The sequence below is a fragment of the Pseudophryne corroboree genome, chromosome 12, assembly GCF_028390025.1.
Source record: "Pseudophryne corroboree isolate aPseCor3 chromosome 12, aPseCor3.hap2, whole genome shotgun sequence".
In the NCBI taxonomy this organism is placed as follows: Eukaryota; Metazoa; Chordata; class Amphibia; order Anura; family Myobatrachidae; genus Pseudophryne; species Pseudophryne corroboree.
The window spans coordinates 69,908,018-69,933,443 of record NC_086455.1 but is presented as its reverse complement, the minus strand read 5'-3'; the positions used below and the strand labels follow the sequence as shown (position 1 = coordinate 69,933,443).

The following is a 25,426-nucleotide window of genomic DNA, read 5'->3' as shown; positions in this document are numbered from 1 at the left end:
CATAACTACTGGGGGCACAGCTACATGGGGCATAACTAGAGGGGGCATAACTGTGGCCACGCCCCTTCCCTATGAAGCCACGCCCCTATGTTTTGACGCGCGCCTTCTGCGCGCACTAACCCTGTTTTACCTGTCAGGGGGTGGGCGCCAAAGGTAACTTTCGTCCAGGTCACCACATGGTCTAGAACCAGCCCTGGTCCTAACCCTAAAAGTGGCCTCAATACTTACCTTTGAGTTGTCAGCGTTCAGTATTCCATCCCGTTGCTGCTTGACTTTAAAAAAAATATTTTTTAATTTACATATATCTTTTACTATCAGTTGTATTAGTAGTTTTTGCCTTTTATTTCCACATTGATCCCATTGGTTGCTTGGTTCACGTAGAGCTGGTCACTTATATTTTTCACTTATGTTTGGGCAGCATAATACCCCTTTCACACAGCCATAAATTTCCCGGGTTAAAACACAAGAACGCGCATCAACCCGGGAAATTTCTTGGTGTGAAAGGGTACAGGGACAAAAACCCGGGATTTCTGTCCCCGCATTTCAACCCTGCAATCGACCGGGGTTGGTCCCGGGACGATCCCTGAACCCTGGACAGTGTGAATGGTGCAGGGACATGTTCCACCTTCCCGGGTTGTACTGATGCTGATTGGCTATTCAGGGCACTTCCTGGTCTTGTGTCTTTTCTGAGACCCCCATTTTCAGAAAATGCAGGGCCATCCCGGGTTCAGTATGAAAGGTGCAGACCCGGGATGTCCCGGCAAAAAATGCTGGTGTGAAAGGTGCCAACCCGGGAATGTCCCTGCATGAGCCCGTGGCAGAATTCCCGGGTTTTGCCCCTGCATTTCTGGTGTGAAAGAGGTATAAGAGTGCTCCTGTGAATATCTATCTCTCTATCTATCTATCTATCTATCTATCTATCTATCTATCTATCTATCTATCTATCTATCTATCTATCTATATATATATATATATATATATACACACACACATATTTAGTTGCATGTAGACCTGTTTACTCACATACAGATGTATTTGTTTGCGGTAGACTGAATGTCATTTCAGTGCAGACTTTCCCGTGTGGTAAAGAGGTTAATCCTCTGTGACCTTGTGTATACATCTCAAAACTGCTGCAGATTAGGAAAATTGTCACCAGTGGAAATCTGATAATACAATGCAAGAAAAAAGATGAGGTGAACTAGCAAATGCAATAGGGCAGAGAAGAAACATGCGCGTCTCTCCCTCTAATTACAGCTGAGGATGTGAGTTCTTGCCATTCACAATCATAGGAGTCCGTCTATCCTGAGCAATTATAAATAGCAGTCAGCAGCGCACACTAACAATACAGTCAGGTCTAATCAGCTCTGAAGCTGTTGTACAATGTCCAGTGCAGGGAAGTGCCAAGAACTCCCCAGTAATTACCTATACAAATGCAGACATCGCCTCCAGCCAAACCGTGATGTCATGCCTGAGACCCTTGCCTAAACTATAGATCATTTTCATGAAAAAGCCAATGTGGTAACTTATCCCCGTGCCATGAATCAAGTTCATGGGATGCTGGGGTATATATTTAGCTAGGGAATCCCCACCCCAAACTGTGCTGCAGTCCCTTTGCTGTTTCATATGTGTAACTGGTAACTACAGACATCTTCGTTATTAGCAGCACTAACACAGTCTAGTACATATGTGAGTTGCAGATATTTTATTTAGAATGCAATGTAATGCAAATCCTTACCACCAGAGGGCACTGGTGTTAGCTCGGTCAGTGGTTCTCAATAATTTTCCACCTGGGTATCCCCTGGCAGCCGACTTGCATAATTGTTCCCCCAACATTGGCAAGGCAAAACATTTGTAATGAATATAATGAAATAAGAAAGAAATGCATGTACCATAATCAAGATTAAAAAAAATAAAACAACAAAAGAATAGAATTGTGTAAATATATGTATTTTACTTGTCTAAAAATTACATTAAGCAAACCCCGACAATAAAACTATAGTCCATTCATGCTATTTATTATTTTGTTTTACAGTTGTGATTGTTATAAGAATTTCGGGGATATAGCGTTAGGTCTTATTTTCTTTATAGGGCTTTGTTAATTTAAAGTATAAACTGGTCAATTACCAGTTTATACTATTACAAGCAGATGCCTGTATCCTAGAACAAAGCATTGTCTCTCTCTCTCCCACCATTGTGTGGCTTACGGCACCTATGGTGCCATGTAAGCCTCCCGTTGCAGATGCCAGGAAATCTCCAACCCACGACGGAGATCCCTGACTTCTTGCCATCCACCAAATACAGGAATGAGTCCTGCGCATACGCAAAGTATAGAACACCCGTTGTTATGGTCCTGAGATACCCATTAATAATCTTATAGAATGATGGTTACATTCCATTGACAACTGAGTCAGTTCTCATTTGCAGTTACTGACAGCAGAGATGCTAAAAGATTCCAAACTGGCTCGAGATTTAATTGAATATCATTAGTGCAATGGATGTGAACATGTTCAAAGTTCCATCTTCAACAGAGCCTGAGCACGTGTTTGATCAAATCGGGTATTGATCCTGTCACCTAAGGCTGGTGTTAGGCGCGGCGGTCTTCGGCCGTGCCCTGACTGAGCAGCGGTCACGGCCGCCGCGCCTCTCTCCTTCCCTGTTCCCCGCACGGCGCCTAGCAATGCCAGGACGCCGTGCGCACGATAGCCGCCGGGTACCTGGCAACGCAGGACGCCGTGCGTGCAGTGCCGCCGGGTGCATAGCAACGGGGACGCCACAGGTGGACCGCGTTCCCCGTTGCTAAGAATAGTTAATTAGGTTGCTCGTGCAGCAGGGCAGCTGCGCGGCAACTAGTAATTAGGGTCTGGGGGCTGGTCCTGCTGGCCCTCCTGTTATTGGCCAGCAAGGCCTTTTTTATGTGAGCCAGCACACTGCAGCCCCGCCGGTGATAGCTTCTTGTATGCTGTTCCTGCCTTGCAGAACTCTGTTCCTGTCAGCCGTGTTTGGTGGATCTTGCTCCCTGCCCTTTGGTACTTTGGAGGTTCGAAGCCGGTCCTGGGAATCCTTCTAGTCCTTGCGAACCTGTTTGTCATCTGGGGTTCTCGCCCGGTTTCGTGAGTAGCGGCTTCTGCCGCGTGTTGCGGCCTATGCCGCTTAGTGTTTACTTTACTGTGAATTGGTGCATTTGCGGAGGTTTCCGCTTTCACTGTCCTCCCCGGAACTCGGCGGTGCCGTGTAGGGGAGTGGACAGTGGTTTCTTTGTAGTTCTTTTTCCTTTGGTGGCGTGCCGCACATACGTTTAGTTTTTAGGTAGTTTATAGCCCCTAGCGTGGTTGTTTCAGTTAGAGGTCCCCTTGTTACTTATTACCCTGTCTCAGTTCACGCCTTGTCTCTCTTTAAGACCTGAGGGGGCATCGGAGTTGGGCAGACCTAATCCGCCCTTCAAACGCGGCTGCCATGGGCCCAAGAAACCATAGTCGTTCAGGCGTGAATTGATAACACGGGTAAGACAACGGAGGTAGGGTGCTAGGGGCTATTTCCTTCCCATTTCCCAATCCCAGCATTCCGTCTTGGTGCTCAGGACTCACTACATAAGATCTCCCCTGTCCTGAGCATCAGGATCGTAACATTATCACCGGCCCACATAAAAAAAAAAGGGGTTTAATTTTTTCCGTTGTATTGGTGGGCCTAGAAATTCGGCCTCATGAATCCGGCAGGTTTAGGGCCAAACCCCAGTCAGCTTTTGGTTAACCAAATACAGGAATTAACTCAGATGGTTCAGGACCTTACTCTTCGGGTGAGATCGCAGGAAGATCTTTTGCGAGCCTCCCCGAGTATGGTTCCAGAACCAAAGATGCATTTACCTGACCGTTTTTTGGGTAACCGAAAAGGATTTTTTTAATTTTAAGGAAGCTTGTAAGCTTTATTTTCGTTTAAGGCCCCGTTCCTCTGGTACTTAGTCTCAGCGGGTCGGGATTGTGATGTCTCTACTTCAGGGTGATCCACAGACCTGGGCGTTTGGGCTAAGAGCGGATGATGCTGCTTTGTTATCAGTAAACGCCTTTTTTAAATCCTTAGGCCTCTTATATGACGACCCAGATAGAGAAGCATCAGCTGAGAGTCACCTGCGTGCCCTTAAGCAAGGCAAAAATCCAGCAGAGGTGTATTGTACCGAATTTCGCCGTTGGTCGAACGACTGTGGCTGGAATGACCCGGCCCTGCGCAGTCAGTTTCGCCTCGGACTGTCGGAAGTGATTAAAGACAGTCTCCTTCAGTACCCCGCTCCTGAGACTCTAGACAAACTCATGGAGCTCGCTATTAAAATTGATCGTCGTCTCCGAGAGCGGAGGGCTGAAAGAGGAACAACTTTTAGGCCTAATCCATGTGTATATACTTTTCCTGAGGACGTCGAGGAGCCCATGCAAATGGGTCTCTCCCGGCTGTCCCCAGAGGAAAGAACCAGAAGGTTAAGTTCTGGTCTTTGTTTGTATTGTGGTGGTAAGGGACATATCGCACGTAACTGCCCGAACAAGCCGGGAAACGCTCTGACCAAGTGAATTGTGAGGGGGTTCACTTTGGTCTGCAGTTAATCTCCTCTAATAATTCTCTATTAGTTCCGGTAAAGATTTCCTTTGGCAGCCTCAGTTCGTTGGTGTCGGCCTTCGTCGACAGTGGAGCTGCAGGAAATTTTATGGATTTAGCTTGGGCTAAGGCTTTAGACGTTCCACTTATACCCTTAGATAGACGTATCACCATGCACGGCTTGGATGGGGGTCCGCTTTCCAATGGGGTTATTACTCACCGCACACCTCCAGTATTGCTGGCAGTGGGGGCCCTACATTCAGAAGAAATAGAATTTTACCTTACACATTGTCCGGCAGTTCCAGTAGTTTTGGGTCACCCTTGGCTTGCCTTTCATAATCCCACCATAGATTGGCGGTCTGGGGAGATTTCCCAATGGGGTCCTTTTTGTGTTAAGGAGTGTATTTCCCATCCTGTCCGGGTTGCGGCAGTTACCCCAGAACTTATTCCTCTGGAATATCAGGATTTTGCTGATGTGTTCTCCAAGGGTAATGCGGACGTTCTGCCTCCCCATCGGTCCTATGACTGCGCTATAGATTTAGTTCCCGGGGCCACTTTACCTAAGGGGAGATTATATGCCCTCTCCGGGCCAGAAACCACGGCTATGGATAATTATATCCAGGAAAGCCTGAAAAAAGGCTTCATTAGGCCTTCGAAATCTCCTTTGAGTGCAGGATTCTTTTTTGTTGAGAAAAAAGATGGGTCGCTCAGACCATGTATTGATTTTCGGGCTCTGAATAAAATTTCTGTTAAAAACACCTACCCTTTGCCTTTGATTTCAGTACTTTTTGATCAGTTACGCTCTGCCGTTATCTTCTCTAAAATCGATCTTAGAGGAGCTTACAATCTCATCCGAATAAGATCTGGGGATGAGTGGAAGACGGCACACAGTCGGGTCATTATGAATACCTGGTGATGCCCTTTGGGCTGTCAAATGCTCCTGCGGTATTTCAAGACCTCATCAATGATGTTCTTCGTGACTTTCTTGGAAAGTTCGTTGTCGTTTATTTAGACGACATTTTGATTTATTCTGAGTCTATGGAACATCATATTACCCATGTGCGTCTGGTTCTTCAAAAACTACGGGAGAATCATTTATACGCAAAACTAGAGAAATGTGATTTCCACATCACGGAAGTGTCCTTCTTGGGGTATATTATTTCTCCCCAGGGATTTTTCATGGAACCGAAAAAACTCCAGGCCATCCTTAATTGGGCGCAACCCACAAATTTAAAAGCAATTCAGCGCTTTTTAGGGTTTGCAAACTATTATAGGCGGTTCATTCATACCTTTTCTGATTTGGTCGCTCCTATAGTAGCATTGACTAAAAAAGGAGCGGACCCTTCCAACTGGTCGCCTGCAGCCGAGTCTGCCTTTCGGGCCTTAAAACAGGCCTTTGTCTCGGCTCCTGTTTTCAGGCACCCTAACCCGGAGCTCCCCTTTATAGTCGAGGTAGATGCCTCAGAGGTTGGAGTGGGGGCTATCCTATCTCAGGAAGATCCGGAGTCTCAGGAATTACACCCTTGTGCCTTCATGTCCAGGAAATTCTCCTCCGCAGAATCCAACTATGACGTTGGTAATCGAGAATTGCTGGCAGTTAAATGGGCTTTCTAGGAGTGGAGGCATTGGCTGGAGGGAGCTAGGCATACTATTACAGTGTTTACTGACCAAAAGAACCTGCTGTATATTGAGTCAGCTAAACGGCTGAATGCTCGGCAGGCACGTTGGGCATTGTTTTTTACTCGTTTCAGGTTTATTATCACCTTCAGGCCCGGTTCCAAAAATACTAAAGCTGATGCCCTGTCACGTTGTTTTCTTCCGGTTCACAATAACCATCCTGCTACTACCCCCATAGTTCCATCATCTGTCATCCGGGCAGGCCTCACACAGGATTTATTTACTCAGTTAGTCCAGCTTCAACAGCAGGCTCCTAAACCGACTCCTGCTGATCGTCTCTTTGTCCCTGAATTTCTGAGAGGCACTGTTTTAGCTGAGTTTCATGACAACAAAGTCTCTGGTCATCCAGGTATCACTAAGACCTTGGAGTTAGTCTCTCGCTCGGTGTGGTGGCCTAGTCTTTCTAGAGATGTAAGGGAATTTGTCCATTCCTGTCAGGTTTGTGCACGGCATAAGGTTCCTCGTTCATTGCCGATCGGGCAACTCGTACCTTTAGCCGTTCCTCTCAGGCCATGGTCACATATATCCATGGATTTCGTGGTGGACCTTCCTCTTTCAGCCGGATTTCGAGTCATTTGGGTGGTAGTAGATCGTTTTAGTAAGATGGCTCATTTCATTGCTCTTCCCCGATTACCCTCTGCTCAAGGGTTGGCAGTCTTGTTTCTCCGTCATGTGTTCAGGCTCCATGGGTTGCCCAGGGATATTGTCTCTGATCGGGGTCCGCAATTCATTGCTCGTTTCTGGAGACGTTTTTGTGCCTCATTAAATATGAAACTCTCTTTAACATCTGGGTACCATCCACAATCTAACGGACAAACCGAACGAGTTAACCAGTCATTAAAACAGTATTTACGGTTGTATTCGGCCAAACTCCAGAATGATTGGTCTGAATTTCTTCCGTTAGCCGAATTTGCTTATAATAACTCTTGTCATTCTTCCACCAAGGAGTCCCCATTCTTTTCAGTCTTTGGCATTCATCCTAGAGCCAACTCTTTTTTCTCTCATTCTCCAGTCTCCTCGTTGACCTTAACCTCCCATCTCAGAACAATTTGGAGAAAGGTGCACCTTGCCTTGAGAAAAGCTGCCTTCCGAGAAAAGACATTTTCTGATAGGTTCCGACGTCCTTGCACTTTTAAGGTGGGAGATAAGGTATGGTTGTCAACTCGCAACATCAAGCTCCGACAACCTTCGGCTAGATTGGGACCCAAATTTATTGGACCATTCCTTATCATTAAGAAGGTCAACCCAGTTGCTTTTCGGCTACGCTTGCCGAGATCTCTCAAAATTGGCAACACTTTTCACTGTTCTCTTTTGAAACAGTATTTTTCTTCCAGGAGATTTCCTCGGAGGACTTCCCAGGGTAGATCTCCGGTGGATGTTCAGGGGCAACAAGAGTTCTTGGTGGAGAAGGTTTTAGATTCTAAGCTTTCTCGGGGTCGGCTCTATTTTTTGGTCCACTGGAAAGGTTATGGCCCTGAAGAAAGATCTTGGGTGTTGGATAAAGATTTACATGCTCCCAAGCTGAAGAGGATTTTCTTTCAGGAGTTTCCTCAGAAACCTGGCTCTAGGGGTTCTTTAACCCCTCCTCAAGGGGGGGGTACTGTTAGGTGCGGCGGTCTTCGGCCGTGCCCTGACTGAGCAGCGGTCACGGCCGCCGCGCCTCTCTCCTTCCCTGTTCCCCGCACGGCGCCTAGCAACGCCAGGACGCCGTGCGCACGATAGCCGCCGGGTCCCTGGCAACGGGATAGCAACGGGGACGCCACAGGTGGACCGCGTTCCCCGTTGCTAAGAATAGTTAATTAGGTTGCTCGTGCAGCAGGGCAGCTGCACGGCAACTAGTAATTAGGGTCTGGGGGCTGGTCCTGCTGGCCCTCCTGTTATTGGCCAGCAGGGCCTTTTTTATGTGAGCCAGCACACTGCAGCCCCGCCGGTGATAGCTTCTTGTATGCTGTTCCTGCCTTGCAGAACTCTGTTCCTGTCAGCCGTGTTTGGTGGATCTTGCTCCCTGCCCTTTGGTACTTTGGAGGTCCGAAGCCGGTCCTGGGAATCCTTCTAGTCCTTGCGAACCTGTTTGTCATCTGGGGTTCTTGCCCGGTTTCGTGAGTAGCGGCTTCTGCCGCGTGTTGCGGCCTATGCCGCTTAGTGTTTACTTTACTGTGAATTGGTGCATTTGCGGAGGTTACCGCTTTCACTGTCCTCCCCGGAACTCGGCGGTGCCGTGTAGGGGAGTGGACAGTGGTTTCTTTGTAGTTCTTTTACCTTTGGCGGCGTGCCGCACATACGTTTAGTTTTTAGGTAGTTTATAGCCCCTAGCGTGGTTGTTTCAGTTAGAGGTCCCCTTGTTATTACCCTGTCTCAGTTCCCGCCTTGTCTCTCTTTAAGACCTGAGGGGGCATCGGAGTTGGGCAGACCTAATCCGCCCTTCAAACGCGGCTGCCATGGGCCCAAGAAACCATAGTCGTTCAGGCGTGAATTGATAACACGGGTAAGACAACGGAGGTAGGGTGCTAGGGGCTATTTCCTTCCCATTTCCCAATCCCAGCATTCCGTCTTGGTGCTCAGGACTCACTACATAAGATCTCCCCTGTCCTGAGCATCAGGATCGTAACAGCTGGATACACTGCTAGATTTGTTGCCCCACAGTCAGGGACGCTTTTAGGGCCGAGCAAACCATGCAACCACACCGGCGCCTGCAGCCAGTGTCTGCACAGTACTGCAAGCACCCTAGCAGACCTCATGTAATACTGTTGTAAATGTCCCTCCCAAAATGGCCACTGCCTCAGAGAAGACAGCATGCTAGAGGAGGCAGTGGCCATTTTGGGAGGGACATTTACTAGAGGGACCAAAGACCCGCATGTGTGTGTGTGTGTGTGTGTGTGTGTGTGTGTGTGGGGGGGGGGGGGGGGGGGTCTTGTGACCGAGAGTCACTTCAGAAACAAGATGCTGCAGCTGGTGGCGGTGGGGAGAAACGGTCTCAACCCCCTGACAACGAGCAATTGGCCTTATTTTACAATGTAAAGGGGCATGGGCATTACTATGTGACGCATAACATTAATATGGCAGACCGCATGTAATACTGTGCAGACACTGACCACAGGTCCCCCCATGCGGTTGCATGGCTCAACTGGCCCTAAAAACGGCCCTGTGTTTTAGGGGCACTACTGTTTGTAGGCATAGCTTAATATGGTGTCAGGGAAATTACTGCTTGTGGCATAATATGGTGCAAGGGGCATTACTGTGTGGGGCATAATATGGTGTCAGGGTCATTACTGTATGGGGCACAATATGGTGTCAAGGGCATTACTGTTGGCAGAGTGTTGCGGTGTTTGTTAGTGATGTTAAGCCGCACACTTGATAGTTAACCAGAACGCTGGTTTATTAACATACAAAGACAACACTTGTTAATGCAGAAGATGTTCTGCAGCAGCAGTAACTCACTCATATATATAACAGGCTGGTATAGTGAAAATGCGGTACTTATCGCTATACGTCATGCGGCTCTGGTAAGGTAGTGACTCTGACAGTATGGGATGGAAGGCTGCACATCTGTGCACACTGACTCCTGGTGGAAGGAACACACACCGCCCACTGCTCTCCATCCCGTTCAGGCAGTGTAACACACGCTACAGGAGGAACCGTCCACTGCAGGAGAAACTGTCTCTCCCTCTCCACTGCAAGAGGAACTGTCTCTCCCTCCACTGCAGGAGTAACTGTCTCTCCCTCTCCACTGCAGGAGGAACCGTGTCATCAGTCTCCGCCTCCCTGATGTTCCAGCACTAGAGGGTAAACACTAGAGGATGCGCATCCAGTGTAATGTATACACAGGAGACAATGTACTGAGTGCACTATACTCCAACACCCCCCTCGCTCAGGACTGTTTCTGGTCACATATAAAAGAACATGACATTTTATCAAAACTTTTCAATAAAGTCATACCTGTAACCAAAAACATGGTTATGAAGCAAAAAACAGTAAGAACAAATAAACATCAAATATATTCTAGTCCACATTCTTTCAAGAACACGTTTAGCAGGTGTGATGACAGTCCCTTTGTTAACATGTCGGCAGCATTTTCCTCACTTGCCACATATTCCACATTGATGTACTTGTTCTCCACTAATTCACAAATTAAGTGATGTCTTATGGCAATATGCTTAGACGGTCCATAATGCTTGGTACTAGAAGACAAATCTATTGCTCCTTTGTTATCACACACAATGTTGATGGTCTCACTGTGACAAAGAAGACCAAATTCACACAAAGTCTCTTTTATCTATAGTGCTTCGTTTGATGTTTCTGTAAGTGCCATATACTCCGCTTCTGTAGTAGAAAGGACAACTGTGGTTTGCTTCCTGCTCGCCGTGCTGACGGCTGCGCCTGCCAATATAAACAGATACCCTGTGTAGGAATGATGATCGTCCTCATCTCACCCCCAGTCGGTATCACAGAAACTTTTAAGCTGGAATCTTTAGACTTTGTAAATCCCAAATTTAGTGAACTTGTACCTTTAAGGTATCTTAAAATTCTTTTAACTACAATCCAGTGTTGCCTCCCAGGATTGATTGCAAACTGACTTGCCCGACTTACTGCATGTGTGATGTCAGGACGAGTCCCAATACTTGCGTACATTAAGCTACCAACGGCATTCTGATAAGGAATCTCTTTCATTTCCTCTATCTCTTCCTGGCTGCTTGGTGACATGGCCTTTACCATTTTTATAAAATACAAAAATAAAGATGGCACACTAGCGCAACCCTTGCTGCCTTGTCTCTCAATACTCAAGTCTCCCCAAGACCAAACAGATATATTCTAGAATGTGGTGAGTACGAGATACTGGGCGCAAAATAAAAGCAAATGTTTATTGAGAGACAATAAAAATAATAAAAATAAAAACTAAAAAATAATAATAAAAATACAAAAAATACAAGATCGGTAAAATTCCTTTTTGGTGGAATAAATGTTGATGGAATCCTCCTCAAAGCTCCACTAAATGTGCATTGGATAAGTCAGTGAACATAGAAAACCAACTTAGGAAACCGCTGGATTGCCTTATATTATGGTATTATGTTAAATCAAGGAATAAGCAATCGGTAAGTTAGAATAGAATCTGGTATATCAGCGTCCTTACCCGGTTTTCAAGTATGGAGCCGTAGATGGTAATGCAGTGTGCCGTCCGGAATTCACACACTGCTTGGCTCCAAAACTTATGGCCGGGCTGGTGATGGTTACAAATCCTGAGCAGTCTGTTGCCTGTGCCGACGCGTTTCGGACCTCTAAGGGTCATTCCTCAAGACTGAATGACGGCTGAACAATCCTGCTGTCCTTTTATACTTTGAAAAAAAACACGCTGTCCGATAACCGGAAGTGCGCTGCACCCGAACTTCCGATACTCGCGGCTAGATCCCCCTGTGGTTGACGGAAGTAGTCAATGGTTGGCAGGTCTCCCGCGACTAGCGTAAGTTGGGCTGTAAAGGGCGGAAGTGCATGCCGCTTTCGCATCTGGTGACCCTGGCTCCATTTCTCCTTGGTTGGTGGAAATGTCCGCTGGAGAGAACATCCTCCAATGGTTTAAGGAAGTCCAGATGTACTTTTTAGTAGTCCACTTTGATTTGGTTGGCAAAAAGTGTTATATGGTGGTTGGCAAATGTTACACATCACAAAAATATATCCATCCTGGAGAAGTCCTTTAATAATTTATGCTCCTTTCTTCTGGACCTCCGCAAGGTATATGATGTCAGATCATCAGATGGTGGTCTTTCATCACTCATGGCCATGTAAAGAGAGAGACACACATGATAGTATAGAATAATAAATTCCTCAAGAAACAATGATAATAGACAGAAGAAACAATAAAGAAAAAAAAATATATATATATATACAAAATGGAACAATAAACACCAAGACATATCAGAAACCTACTCATACAAACAGTTATATTCACAAAAATAGTGAACATCTGAAAAGGTGGCTTGAGAGGGTGTCAAAAAGTCAGCTACTACGGAGCCGCAGGAATTGTACTGAGGATGACGTATGTAAAGCACAGATGACTGATATGGGAATCAACTTCATTGCTCGTGGATATGACAGTAAGATTACAGAAGAAACAAATGAAGAGGTCATGAATACAAATAGAGATCATTTATTGGTAAAAGATACAACAAAAAAAGGAACCACACAAAAAGATTTTGCATCTTTCACGAAATATGGATCTCATCAAAGAAAAATGAAAGGTGTGATCAAGCGTAACTGGCATGTTCTACAGAAAAATCCCATCCTAACAACGATGCTTCCTGATAAACCGCACTTTATATACAGAAAATCTGATAACATCCAGAAAAAATTATCGTATTGGGTGTATACACAACCGCCCCCACACTGAATTTGTGTGGACAGGTGTGTATACTCTCAGGCGCCAGTAATTGCTGAACTGAAGGAGATTTCAATAATAGCAAGGACTGCTGCTCCTAATTATAGGGATAATTGCAATCCCTATATTGAACAAAAAACACACAAACTACCCACAAGGGTGTGACCCCCTGTGGAAAATCAGGAGCGCTGACCTCACTAATTATAGGAGACAAATAAATAATAATTACAATAATGCTGTTTGAAATATAAAATACAAATTATAATTTATTAACATATAATGCTGCAGCATAAATGACATACATTAAGACCATGATAAATATGTGTATGAGCTTCTAGTGCAAGTGCTCCACATATCTTAATGAAAAATTAAAAATTAAAAATTAACTAAAAAACCGAGGCTTGGAATTAATATTGCACTTAATAAGATCATGTATGAATAATTTACTGGAGCTTAGTAAAGCTGATTGTGCTAATTAGTTCTCCAAAACGAGGCTTGGAAGTATTATTATGGATATATTAATAATAGAGGCCGTTATGACGTCCGGGAGTGAAAACGAGGCTTGGATCCCGAGATTTAAAATGGCCGCCGGAGTCTATTTAAAGTATGGAGCAGAAACGAGGCTTGGAACGCATGTTCAAGTGCGCATGCGCAAATGGCCGCGGGAAATACAAATGGAGTTGACTATAAATAGTGACCCTGCAGAGGATGGTCATTCAAACTGAGGAAGCCGCTGAGTGTGGAAGGCGGAGAAATGCGTTTTTGAAGGGACCATCACCATCAGTGGTAACTACCGCTTATTTGTTTGAAGTGATCACCGGCTCGTGGCTACGATAGCAGCCTTTAACCTGCAATTTCGGCTAGTCGCCAGCAGAGGGAGCCGGAGAGCTGTGGATGGAATCCTGTGAATACAGTCTCCAGATAATCTGCAACTAATGGACAAGCACCAGCAGAGGGAGCTTTTCTAATTGGAATCATCCTAACAGGCTGATCTTTGAGGTGATATAAAGGTCTAACTATACATGGTAATTGCCTATTGGAATCAATATATGTGTGCACACATTTTTTCCGGGACACTGATGAATTGTAGACACGTGAATGTAACCAGTGTCTAAAAAAGCTGAATCAGCTGGTCCATTAATACATCAAGTGGACATTATGAAATCCATAGTGGAAATCCAAGCCTCGGTTTTTTAGTTAATTTTTAATTTTTAATTTTTCATTAAGATATGTGGAGCACTTGCACTAGAAGCTCATACACATATTTATCATGGTCTTAATGTATGTCATTTATGCTGCAGCATTATATGTTAATAAATTATAATTTGTATTTTATATTTCAAACAGCATTATTGTAATTATTATTTATTTGTCTCCTATAATTAGTGAGGTCAGCGCTCCTGATTTTCCACAGGGGGTCACACCCTTGTGGGTAGTTTGTGTGTTTTTTGTTCAATATAGGGATTGCAATTATCCCTATAATTAGGAGCAGCAGTCCTTGCTATTATTGAAATCTCCTTCAGTTCAGCAATTACTGGTGCCTGAGAGTATACACACCTGTCCACACAAATTCAGTGTGGGGGCGGTTGTGTATACACCCAATACGATATTTTTGTTAATTGTCTTAGATAATTGCATCTCGGGCAGCAGGTAACATAAGGAACTATAGAATATGGCAGCTCTTAAGTGTATAGCTGAACGATTGGAAAGACGTAGTGTATATTTGAAAGGGGTGGATGATATACGACCCATGGAGAGGGATGAGAACTTGGAGGATATGCATGGTTTATTTAACAGACTGGAAAATTTATGTATAGAGGAAACAAGGCACTGGTGGGACCAGGTATCACTACAGAAATATTTAGATCAAGGTTTGATACCCAGGGGATTAAGGATCTTAAAAACCTCCACCTTTAAAGAGGACAAGCAATTTTCGGAGGAATGGAATACATTATTAGACAATTGCTCCATAAACCTCATGAAATTGCTTGTCAGATTTAGGGAGGATAAAGTAAGTGTGATACAGAAAGAAATTGAAAAAACTCATGACTTATTGAAAGCATTTTCTGGAGACAAAGGGTTTAATGACAGAGATCAGAAAGTAAATCGTAAGGTGGAGGACTTTGAAAAGACCCTGATCTTCAGGAAAAATAACAAATTAAATCGGGATAAATTAGACTACCAAAAAGGAGAAGTACACACTTATAATAGGAGGAGGGATAATACATATAATTACAAACCCTCTAGAAGGGAAGTGGGAACCACACCAAATTTTGAATATAGGGCAGCTCAGTACAGGGGACCAAGAACCCCAGTTGACCGTAGAGATTCGAGGAGATATAGAAATCAGGAGGAGGGGATCTGGGAATCCAACACTTTTGGGAGTAGATATGATATTTTATCTCAACAAAACAGCATAAAGTCCCCAGCTCCACATTCAAAATGGAGTAAAAGAGACCCAGGAAGAGATGACTGGGTAGAGGTGGGAACTAGAAGTAGACCACAGTCAAACAATTATGGTGGCACAAATAATTTTTTGGAGGACAGCCACAGATTTCAAAACCGTCCACAAAGAAAATACGAAGGAACGGGGTGGTCGGGCAAAAGACAAAGAGAACAAGAGCCAGAGGAAAGAGAGGGAGAAAGAACAGGCCAAGTAAAAAGCATGAAATTGAAGTGAGAGGTAAAGGTGTCTTTAATCTGTCCTCGAAAGAATTGAGTTCAGATCAATTGAGACTACTTGAGAAGGGCCTAAATTTTGCTCCCGCCCAAAAACCGAACCTATTTGAATTATTCGTCGATCTTAATAGATATATTAGGACGTTGAGTAGGAAGCGATATTTTGCGATCAAAAATATGAAGAAAAAAGGTAATGATGGTATTCCTATCATATTGGACCAAGATGATCAAGCAATTGTAAACATATTAGAGTCCTTAGCGGACGAATCGGCGAATAATTCAAATATGGATGGTTATATTAAAATATTTGATAGTACTGGATCCACCAAATTTAAAAACAAATCTGAGTTCTACCCGTTGACTTATAGAGGGCCCTACATTGAGAGCTTTTATAAGTCAACATTAGAACAATTTAGGGAGATGTGTCAAAAATCAGAGAAACAGTCGTTAAAAGATAATTTGAGTAATAAGGAACGATCAGCCCTTAAAACCTTGAAAGGTGATTCCTCCTTGACCATTAAACAGGCTGACAAGGGCGGTGGGATTGTGGTAATGGATACAGTGTTGTATTTGGCCGAGGCCAATAGACAACTAGACAACATCCATCTGTATTCACGTTTAAGCCACAATCCCACCGCCCAATTTCAGAAAGAACTGAAAATCTTGTTGAATAAAGCATTAGATCTGGGCGCTATATCCAGAGAAATTCAATATTTTCTGTTCTGCGATAATCCAGTAATTCCTACATATTATTGTTTACCTAAAGTGCATAAAACTTTAATAAATCCACCGGGAAGACCCATTATCGCAGGGGTGGATTCACTGACCAGTAATTTATCTTTTTTTATTGACAGTTTTTTACAGGGTTATGTTGTTGAATTAAAATCACACATTAAGGACACCACACATTTTTTAAATTTAGTTAAGGATATTGAATGGCAGTCAACTTATTGTTTTATCACATGTGATGTAGAATCACTATACTCGAATATCGAGCACCAATTGGGGATTGATGCAGTAGCATCTTATTTGTTAAGAGACCCAAATATGGGTGAAGAATTGCGGTGGTTGATTTTAGAGGGTATTAGATTTATACTCCAACACAATTATTTTATTTTTGATAAGCGGTATTATTTACAGACATGGGGGACGGCCATGGGAACCAGGTTCGCTCCGAGTTTTGCCAACCTGTTTATGGGGCGGTTCGAGGAGCAACATGTGTGGGGCGGCGACCTCGGGGCGAGCCTGGTTCTTTATGGCCGTTTCATAGATGATTTATTTTTCATTTGGGAGGGGAGCACTGAATCAGCAGATTTATTTGTTGCCAGCTTGAATTGCAACAACTTTGGTTTAAAATTTACGGGGCACTGTCACCCCACACAGATAACTTTTTTGGATATAGCGCTAAAGGTCGAAAATGGGATTGTGGTAACCAGCACTTTTGTTAAGGAGGTAGACCAAAATCGATATTTACACTATAAGAGTAGCCATTTACAACGATGGAAGGACAATATACCGAAGGGCCAGTTCCTTCGGATAAAAAGGAATTGTTCTACCAAGGAGGGAGCCAATAGACAGATGACAAATCTTTATGGGGCATTTCTCACTCAAGGTTATCCAAAATCTGTACTGGATCAGGCTTTGAAAGAAGTGGATAGTTTGGAAAGAGATACCTTATTAGACACCACCAGAATGAATTCTAGAAAGAAAAGAAGTAATAAAACAACAGATAGGACAACGATGTTTGTAACTAAGTATAACACCAGTGCATATGAGATTAAAAAGATCATTAAGAAAAATTTCTCCATTCTAAAGTTAGATGAAATGTTGAATTCCAATGTAACACTTAGTGAACAGGTAATATTTCGGAAGTCAGATAGCTTGAAATCGGCATTAGCTCCAAGCTTCTTTAGTAGATCATGTGGGAAATCTATGGATCCGGTGGTACAAGGTGGACAAATAAGTACTTGGATACCCAAACCACCAATAGGGTTCCACAAGTGTGGGAAAACAAATTGTGTAACTTGCAGACATACAAAAAAGAAAACGACACAATTTACTTCATTTGTTTCAGGAGAAAAGTTTAACGTAAAAAGTTTTCTGAATTGCAGATCCATATATGTTATTTATGTCCTACAGTGTGGATGTGGAGCACAATACGTGGGGCGCACCACTCGGGCACTCCACGTCAGATTTATGGAACATAGAAGACAGATTGATAGGAAAGTAGGAAATACCTACCTTTATCGTCATATTTTGGAATGTGATAAAGGGAATTTAGAAAATATATTCATTATGGCCATTGAACAGGTGGCGATAACTAGTCGAGGAGGGGATAGGTTCAAAAGGCTGTGTAAAAAAGAGGCCTTTTGGATATTTAATCTCAAAACATTGATTCCGCATGGTCTTAACGATACAGTTGAGTTAAATAAAATTTAGGACCTGAAAAATAAAATAAAATAAAATTTAGGACATGATAAATAAAATTGAGACCTGACATTTGACTTAATATAATTCAATATATATGAATGATATTTTTGATATATATATATACACAATTAATTGGGTATGGGGTATTGTATGGTTCCTTATGATGCTGGAAGTTGGAGATGGAGACTAAGTATTTCATATGGTGATATAAAGGGGTTGCAATTATGAAGTTGAACCACAAGAGGGTGCAATAGGACCATAGTTGGAATTTATTCTGTTTTAAATGATTTTTATAATTATGTTGATTTTAATACTCAGTATTTGTTATATGTATGTATAAAATATATTAATTTAATTCCATGGAGCTTATAGTTGCAATGATGCTAGAATTTGGAATCTTATATGAGGAAAATATTTTAAATGAAATATGGATTGTGTGAGAATTAATATTGCACTTAATAAGATCATGTATGAATAATTTACTGGAGCTTAGTAAAGCTGATTGTGCTAATTAGTTCTCCAAAACGAGGCTTGGAAGTATTATTATGGATATATTAATAATAGAGGCCGTTATGACGTCCGGGAGTGAAAACGAGGCTTGGATCCCGAGATTTAAAATGGCCGCCGGAGTCTATTTAAAGTATGGAGCAGAAACGAGGCTTGGAACGCATGTTCAAGTGCGCATGCGCAAATGGCCGCGGGAAATACAAATGGAGTTGACTATAAATAGTGACCCTGCAGAGGATGGTCATTCAAACTGAGGAAGCCGCTGAGTGTGGAAGGCGGAGAAACGCGTTTTTGAAGGGACCATCACCATCAGTGGTAACTACCGCTTATTTGTTTGAAGTGATCACCGGCTCGTGGCTACGATAGCAGCCTTTAACCTGCAATTTCGGCTAGTCGCCAGCAGAGGGAGCCGGAGAGCTGTGGATGGAATCCTGTGAATACAGTCTCCAGATAATCTGCAACTAATGGACAAGCACCAGCAGAGGGAGCTTTTCTAATTGGAATCATCCTAACAGGCTGATCTTTGAGGTGATATAAAGGTCTAACTATACATGGTAATTGCCTATTGGAATCAATATATGTGTGCACACATTTTTTCCGGGACACTGATGAATTGTAGACACGTGAATGTAACCAGTGTCTAAAAAAGCTGAATCAGCTGGTCCATTAATACATCAAGTGGACATTATGAAATCCATAGTGGAAATCCAAGCCTCGGTTTTTTAGTTAATTTTTAATTTTTAATTTTTCATTAAGATATGTGGAGCACTTGCACTAGAAGCTCATACACATATTTATCATGGTCTTAATGTATGTCATTTATGCTGCAGCATTATATGTTAATAAATTATAATTTGTATTTTATATTTCAAACAGCATTATTGTAATTATTATTTATTTGTCTCCTATAATTAGTGAGGTCAGCGCTCCTGATTTTCCACAGGGGGTCACACCCTTGTGGGTAGTTTGTGTGTTTTTTGTCCAGAAAAAATTAGTTAGGAGTGTCCTTGATATATATAAAAGGACAGCAGGATTGTTCAGCAGTAATTCAGCCTTGAGGAAGGACTTAGAGGTCTGAAATGCGTTGGCACAGGCAACAGACTGCTCAGGAATTGTAACCATCACCAGCCCCAGCCCGGCCATAAGTTTTGGAGCCAAGCAATGTGTGAATTCCGGACGGCACACTGCATCACCATCTGCGGCTCCATACTTGAAAACCGTGTAAGGACGCTGATATACCAGCTTCTATTCTAAGTTACCGATTGCTTATTCCTTGATTTAACATAATACCATAATATAAGGCAATCCAGCGGTTTCCTAAGGAGGATTTCTATGTTCACTGATATATCCAATGTACATCTAGTGGAGATTCCATGAACATCTATTCCTCCAAAAAGGAATTTTACCGATCTTGTATTTTTTGTATTTTTATTATTTTTTATATTTTATATTTATTTTTTATTGTTTCTCAATAAATATTTGTTTTTATCTTGCTCCGAGTATCTCGTACTCACCACATTCTAGAATTTACCATTTTTATACCTTTGTCAATGGGAGTGCTTACTGGTTTTGCGCCAGACATTCCATACTTGGAAAGTATTGCCTCAATATATGTTTGTTAATCAATTGTAACAGTCCCTTCTTTTAGATTTTGTACAATCCTCATGCCTAACAAATGATTTGCAGGACTTAGATCCTTTAACTTGAACCTTTGCTTTAACTGGTGTTTTACGTCAGTGATATGTTTTTCTTGGCCTGCCAGTAGTAGATCATCTATGTAATCAATCCCGGACCTTTGGGTATATTCCTTGGCAACAAGACGGGCTTTGTAATGAACAATTGTCCCGTCTTAACTTCTTGCAGAAGACCCACTTTTTCTTGATCGTTTTAAGGTTGCTTGGCCTATCAACTACAGTCCATGTACTATTATCATCCAGTGCTGACAGCTCTGTATCAATTGCTGACTTCCACTTTGTCCAATCACTGCTTGACTTTGCTTCCTGTATGTTTTGGGTTCACAGTAAGCTATGTTTGCATATTCTTTACTGTATTTCTTGGCTGGAACACCTTTGTTGCTCCTCATGGAACTCATGTTTCCTGATTGGTTGTGTACATTGACATTCTCAGTTTCAGACACACTTTCTGCTACCTGTAAATCCAAGGATACATGTTGTTTTTCTTCTTGCTCCACTGCCCCAGTTAGTGGCGCTAGTTCATGGAACACCACCTCTCTGGATTTACGAAGATGTTTGTTTGTAATATCCCAAAGTCTGTATACTTTGCTTTCTTCACAGTATCCAAGCATAATACATTCTATGGATTTTGGATCTAACTCAGTCAGTGGCGGATCTAGACTTAACTTTTAGGGGGGGGCGGTTTAAGAATTATGACTCCTCCCCCTAATCATTGCCCCTCCCACTTAGTATTGCCCTTCCCGTTCGCTTCTAAAATTTCCTATTGTTGCCATTACTAATAAAATGTTGCCAGTTAGTGGAGAGAACCCTGCGCACTGGTGATACAGACTGGCGAATCACCATTCCTTCCATCAGAGGTGGTAGAGGCTAAGACAGTAGGGCAATTTAAACATGCATGGGATAGACATAAGGATATTCTTACAAAGAAATAAGGATCAGATAAGGTTAGAGATAAAAATAATGTAAAAAAAAAAAAAAGGGGCAGACTAGATGGGCCAAGTGGTTCTTATCTGCCGACAAATTCTGTTTCTACAGCACACAGAATGAGACGAAATTCACATTATAGCACACTGTATGAGCTGAATTTCACAATGTAGCACACAGTATGATCCGAAATTCACATTATAGCACGCAGAATGAGCCGAAATTCACATCATAGCACGCAGAATGATCCGAAATGCACATCATAGCACACAGAATGATCCGAAATGCACATCATAGCACACTGAATGATCCGAAATGCACATAGCACGCAGAATGATCCGAAATGCACATCATAGCACGCAGAATGATCCGAAATGCACATCATAGCACGCAGAATGATCCGAAATGCACATCATAGCACGCAGAATGATCCGAAATGCACATCATAGCACGCAGAATGATCCTAAATGCACATCATAGCACGCAGAATGATCCTAAATGCACATTATAGCACGCAGAATGATCCTAAATGCACATTATAGCATGCAGAATGATCCTAAATGCACATTATAGCACACTGAATGATCCTAAATGCACATTATAGCACACTGAATGATCCTAAATGCACATTATAGCACGCAGAATGATCCGAAATTCACTTCATAGCACACCGAATGATCCGAAATTCACATCATAGCACACTGAATGATCCGAAATGCACATTATAGCACGCAGAATGAGCCGAAATTCACATCATAGCACGCAGAATGATCCGAAATGCACATCATAGCACACAGAATGATCCGAAATGCACATCATAGCACACTGAATGATCCGAAATGCACATAGCACGCAGAATGATCCGAAATGCACATCATAGCACGCAGAATGATCCGAAATGCACATCATAGCACGCAGAATGATCCGAAATGCACATCATAGCACGCAGAATGATCCGAAATGCACATCATAGCACGCAGAATGATCCTAAATGCACATCATAGCACGCAGAATGATCCTAAATGCACATTATAGCACGCAGAATGATCCTAAATGCACATTATAGCACGCAGAATGATCCTAAATGCACATTATAGCACACTGAATGATCCTAAATGCACATTATAGCACGCAGAATGATCCGAAATTCACTTCATAGCACACTGAATGATCCGAAATTCACATCATAGCACACTGAATGATCCGAAATGCACATTATAGCACGCAGAATGAGCCGAAATTCACATCATAGCACGCAGAATGATCCGAAATGCACATCATAGCACACAGAATGATCCGAAATGCACATCATAGCACACTGAATGATCCGAAATGCACATAGCACGCAGAATGATCCGAAATGCACATCATAGCACGCAGAATGATCCGAAATGCACATCATAGCACGCAGAATGATCCGAAATGCACATCATAGCACGCAGAATGATCCGAAATGCACATCATAGCACGCAGAATGATAATAAATGCACATCATAGCACGCAGAATGATCCTAAATGCACATTATAGCACGCAGAATGATCCTAAATGCACATTATAGCACGCAGAATGATCCTAAATGCACATTATAGCACACTGAATGATCCTAAATGCACATTATAGCACACTGAATGATCCTAAATGCACATTATAGCACGCAGAATGATCCTAAATGCACATTATAGCACACTGAATGATCCTAAATGCACATTATAGCACGCAGAATGATCCGAAATTCACTTCATAGCACACTGAATGATCCGAAATTCACATCATAGCACACTGAATGATCCTAAATGCACATTATAGCACACTGAATGATCCTAAATGCACATTATAGCACGCAGAATGATCCGAAATTCACTTCATAGCACACTGAATGATCCGAAATTCACATCATAGCACACAGTATGAGCCGAAATTCACATTAAAGCACACAGTATGAGCCGAAATTCACATTATACCACACAGTATGAGCCGAAATTCACATTATAGCACACAGTATGAGCCTAAATTCACATTATAGCAAACAGTATGAGCCTAAATTCACATTATAGCAAACAGTATGAGCCGAAATTCAGATTATAGCACACGGTATGAGCCTAAATTCACTTTATAGAGTGACAGAGGGACAGGGAGAGTGACAGCAGGGACATGGAAAGTGACAGCAGGGACATGGAAAGTGACAGCAGGGACAGGGAGAGTGACAGAGAGAGGGACAGCAAGGGCATACAGTAGGGACTAGGGAGAGAGAAAGCGGCGGTGGTCTGCGGTGCGGTGGATGAGGAGGCTGTGGTAGGCATGGAGTGGAGGAGGCTGTGGGCCTCGGAGATACTGCGGAGGAGGCTGCGGAGTGCAGAGATCTGAGGGCGGCAAAGGAGGCTGATGGTGGCTGCAGCGGATCTGGGACCAGGCTGGCTTTATTATCCCCCAGTGGTAATGCCCCTGCAGTTATGACCCCAGTAGTTTACCCCCCTTTAGTTTAGCCTCCCAGTGGTAAAGCCCCCGGTAGTTTAGCCCTCATGTAGTTTGCCCATGTAGTTTAGCCCCCAGTGGTGATGCCCCCTGCAGTTATGCCCCCAGTAGTTTAGCTACCAGTAGTTTAGCCCCTGTAGTGTAGCCCCCATGTAGTTTTCCCCCCAGTAGTTAGCCCCCTTGTAGTTTAGCCCCTGCGGTAATGCCCCCTGCAGTTATGCCCCCAGTAGTTTAGCTCCCAGTAGTTTAGCCCCTGTAGTGTAGCCCCCATGTAGTTTGCCCCCCAGTAGTAAGCCCCCATTAGTAATGCCCCAGTAGTTTATCCCCCAGTAGTTTGCCCCCTTGTAATTTAGCCCCTGTAGTTATGCCCCCTTGTAATTTGCCCCCTTTTAGTTTAGCCCCCAGTAGTAATGCCCCCAAGTAGTAATGCTGCCAGTAGTTAAGCACCTGTAGTTATGCCCCCAGTAGTTTAGTCCCCTGTAGTAATGCTCCTGTAGTTATGCCCCCAGTAGTAATGCCTCCCAGTAGCTTGCACCCTTGTAGGTTGCCCCTTGTAGTTTGCCCCCCTGTAGTTTAGCCCCCTTGTAGTAATGAGCCCAAGTAGTAATGCCCCCAGTAGTAATGCCCCTGTAGTTATGCCCCTAGTAGCTTTCCCCCAGTAGTAAAGCCCCCCAGTAGTAAATGCCCCCCAGTAGTTAGGCCCAGTAGACACGCCGCTACACATATAAAAAAAAACAAAAAACCACACCATACTCACCGTGCCCCGCTCCCGCGTCCGACTGTTGCAGTTCTGTTGGAGTCCGCTCCTCAGCAGTGACGTACGGTGAGGTCAGAGGCTGGGGAGGCACAAATGGTGGAGGCTCTCAGTGCCAGGATCCTGTCTCACCCCCTACACAATTTAATGTCCCTGCACTACATCCATGCAAACACAGGAAGAACATACATACAGTAATAGCCAGGTCACAGCCATCACCATATTGTTGTGAGTAAACTGGTGCAGTGAGATGCCCCCTCACCTGCAGAAACATAGCTGGCCTGGTGCAGCAGGATACACAGGGCAATACAATCATCAGTTATAGTGTCAGCAGCACCTGGGGAGGGAGAGAACTCAATACAGATGCCACACACACTCACAGAGTCCTGTCCCCACACTCACTACAGATTACACACACACACACACACACACACGCACGCACGCACACACGCACGCACGCACGCACGCACACACACACACACACAGTGCTGTCCCCACACTCACTTTAGATTATGCACACAAACAGCCCTGTCCAGGTTCTGGCTGCTACTCACCCCAGTAACTGTGCACAGGTGGCTGCTGCTGGCACTGCGGGTCCACACTTTCCCCCTCCCCTGCCATGCTGCACAGCTCTGTTTTCTGTCTTCCTTCACTTCCTGTATTGTTCACATGACCAATCCGAGCTGTCCATCAGAGCTCATACACGCCCCCACTGTGAGGCATGCCTCACATTTCTCTGTTCTATGCGGTCTGATTGGCCGCTGTGTAGCCCCGCCCATCTGTACAGGCAGTCTATGACAGTGTGAGAGATGAGGCTGAGCTGCAGCTGCCTCATCTCTATCTCTCCCTGCAGTTGAAGGAGCCCTGCAAGTCTGGTAAGATTTATCTATAAAGATGATTGCATTAGTACAAAAAAGATGCTTATAAGTTATAAATATCTTCTTTGTGTTATCCCAATAATTTTTACAGTGAGAACTCTGAGCATGATAGGGAGCATGACAGGTGAGGCACTGCCTCCCTGACTTCACGTCCCTGCTCCTCAGCACTATGGGAGAGACGTCATGACGTCTCTCCCATAGCGCGCACTGACAGAACTGGAAGCCAGAGCTCAGTACTGAGCTCCTGCCTCTGGCTGACGCTGTGGAATGGGAGCCAGGTGCCCGCTGGTAACACAATCTCAGCGGGTGCCCGGCATCTCCCTGCAGCGCTGGGCTAACATCGGGTGAGGTGAGTCGGAGGAGGCGGAACTGAGTTCCGTCTCCAAGTGGAACTGACGGAACACAGTTCCGCCCCGTTCTGGCTCACTTTAACCCCTGCCGCCCACTGTTCTCCGTCCCATTCAG

At 43.8% G+C, this 25,426-nt stretch overlaps 1 long non-coding RNA gene across 1 annotated transcript; it reads right to left on the bottom strand.

Annotated features, from left to right (window-relative positions):
* Window positions 1-1,006: 1,006 nt before the first annotated feature.
* On the bottom strand, window positions 1,007-24,798 carry LOC134980156 (uncharacterized). Its single transcript, XR_010190343.1, has 3 exons — window positions 24,638-24,798; window positions 24,087-24,165; window positions 1,007-1,163 (listed from the first exon to the last, which is right to left on the bottom strand). It is a non-coding gene; the product is annotated as an uncharacterized LOC134980156 (long non-coding RNA).
* Between the last annotated feature and the right edge of the window lie 628 nt (window positions 24,799-25,426).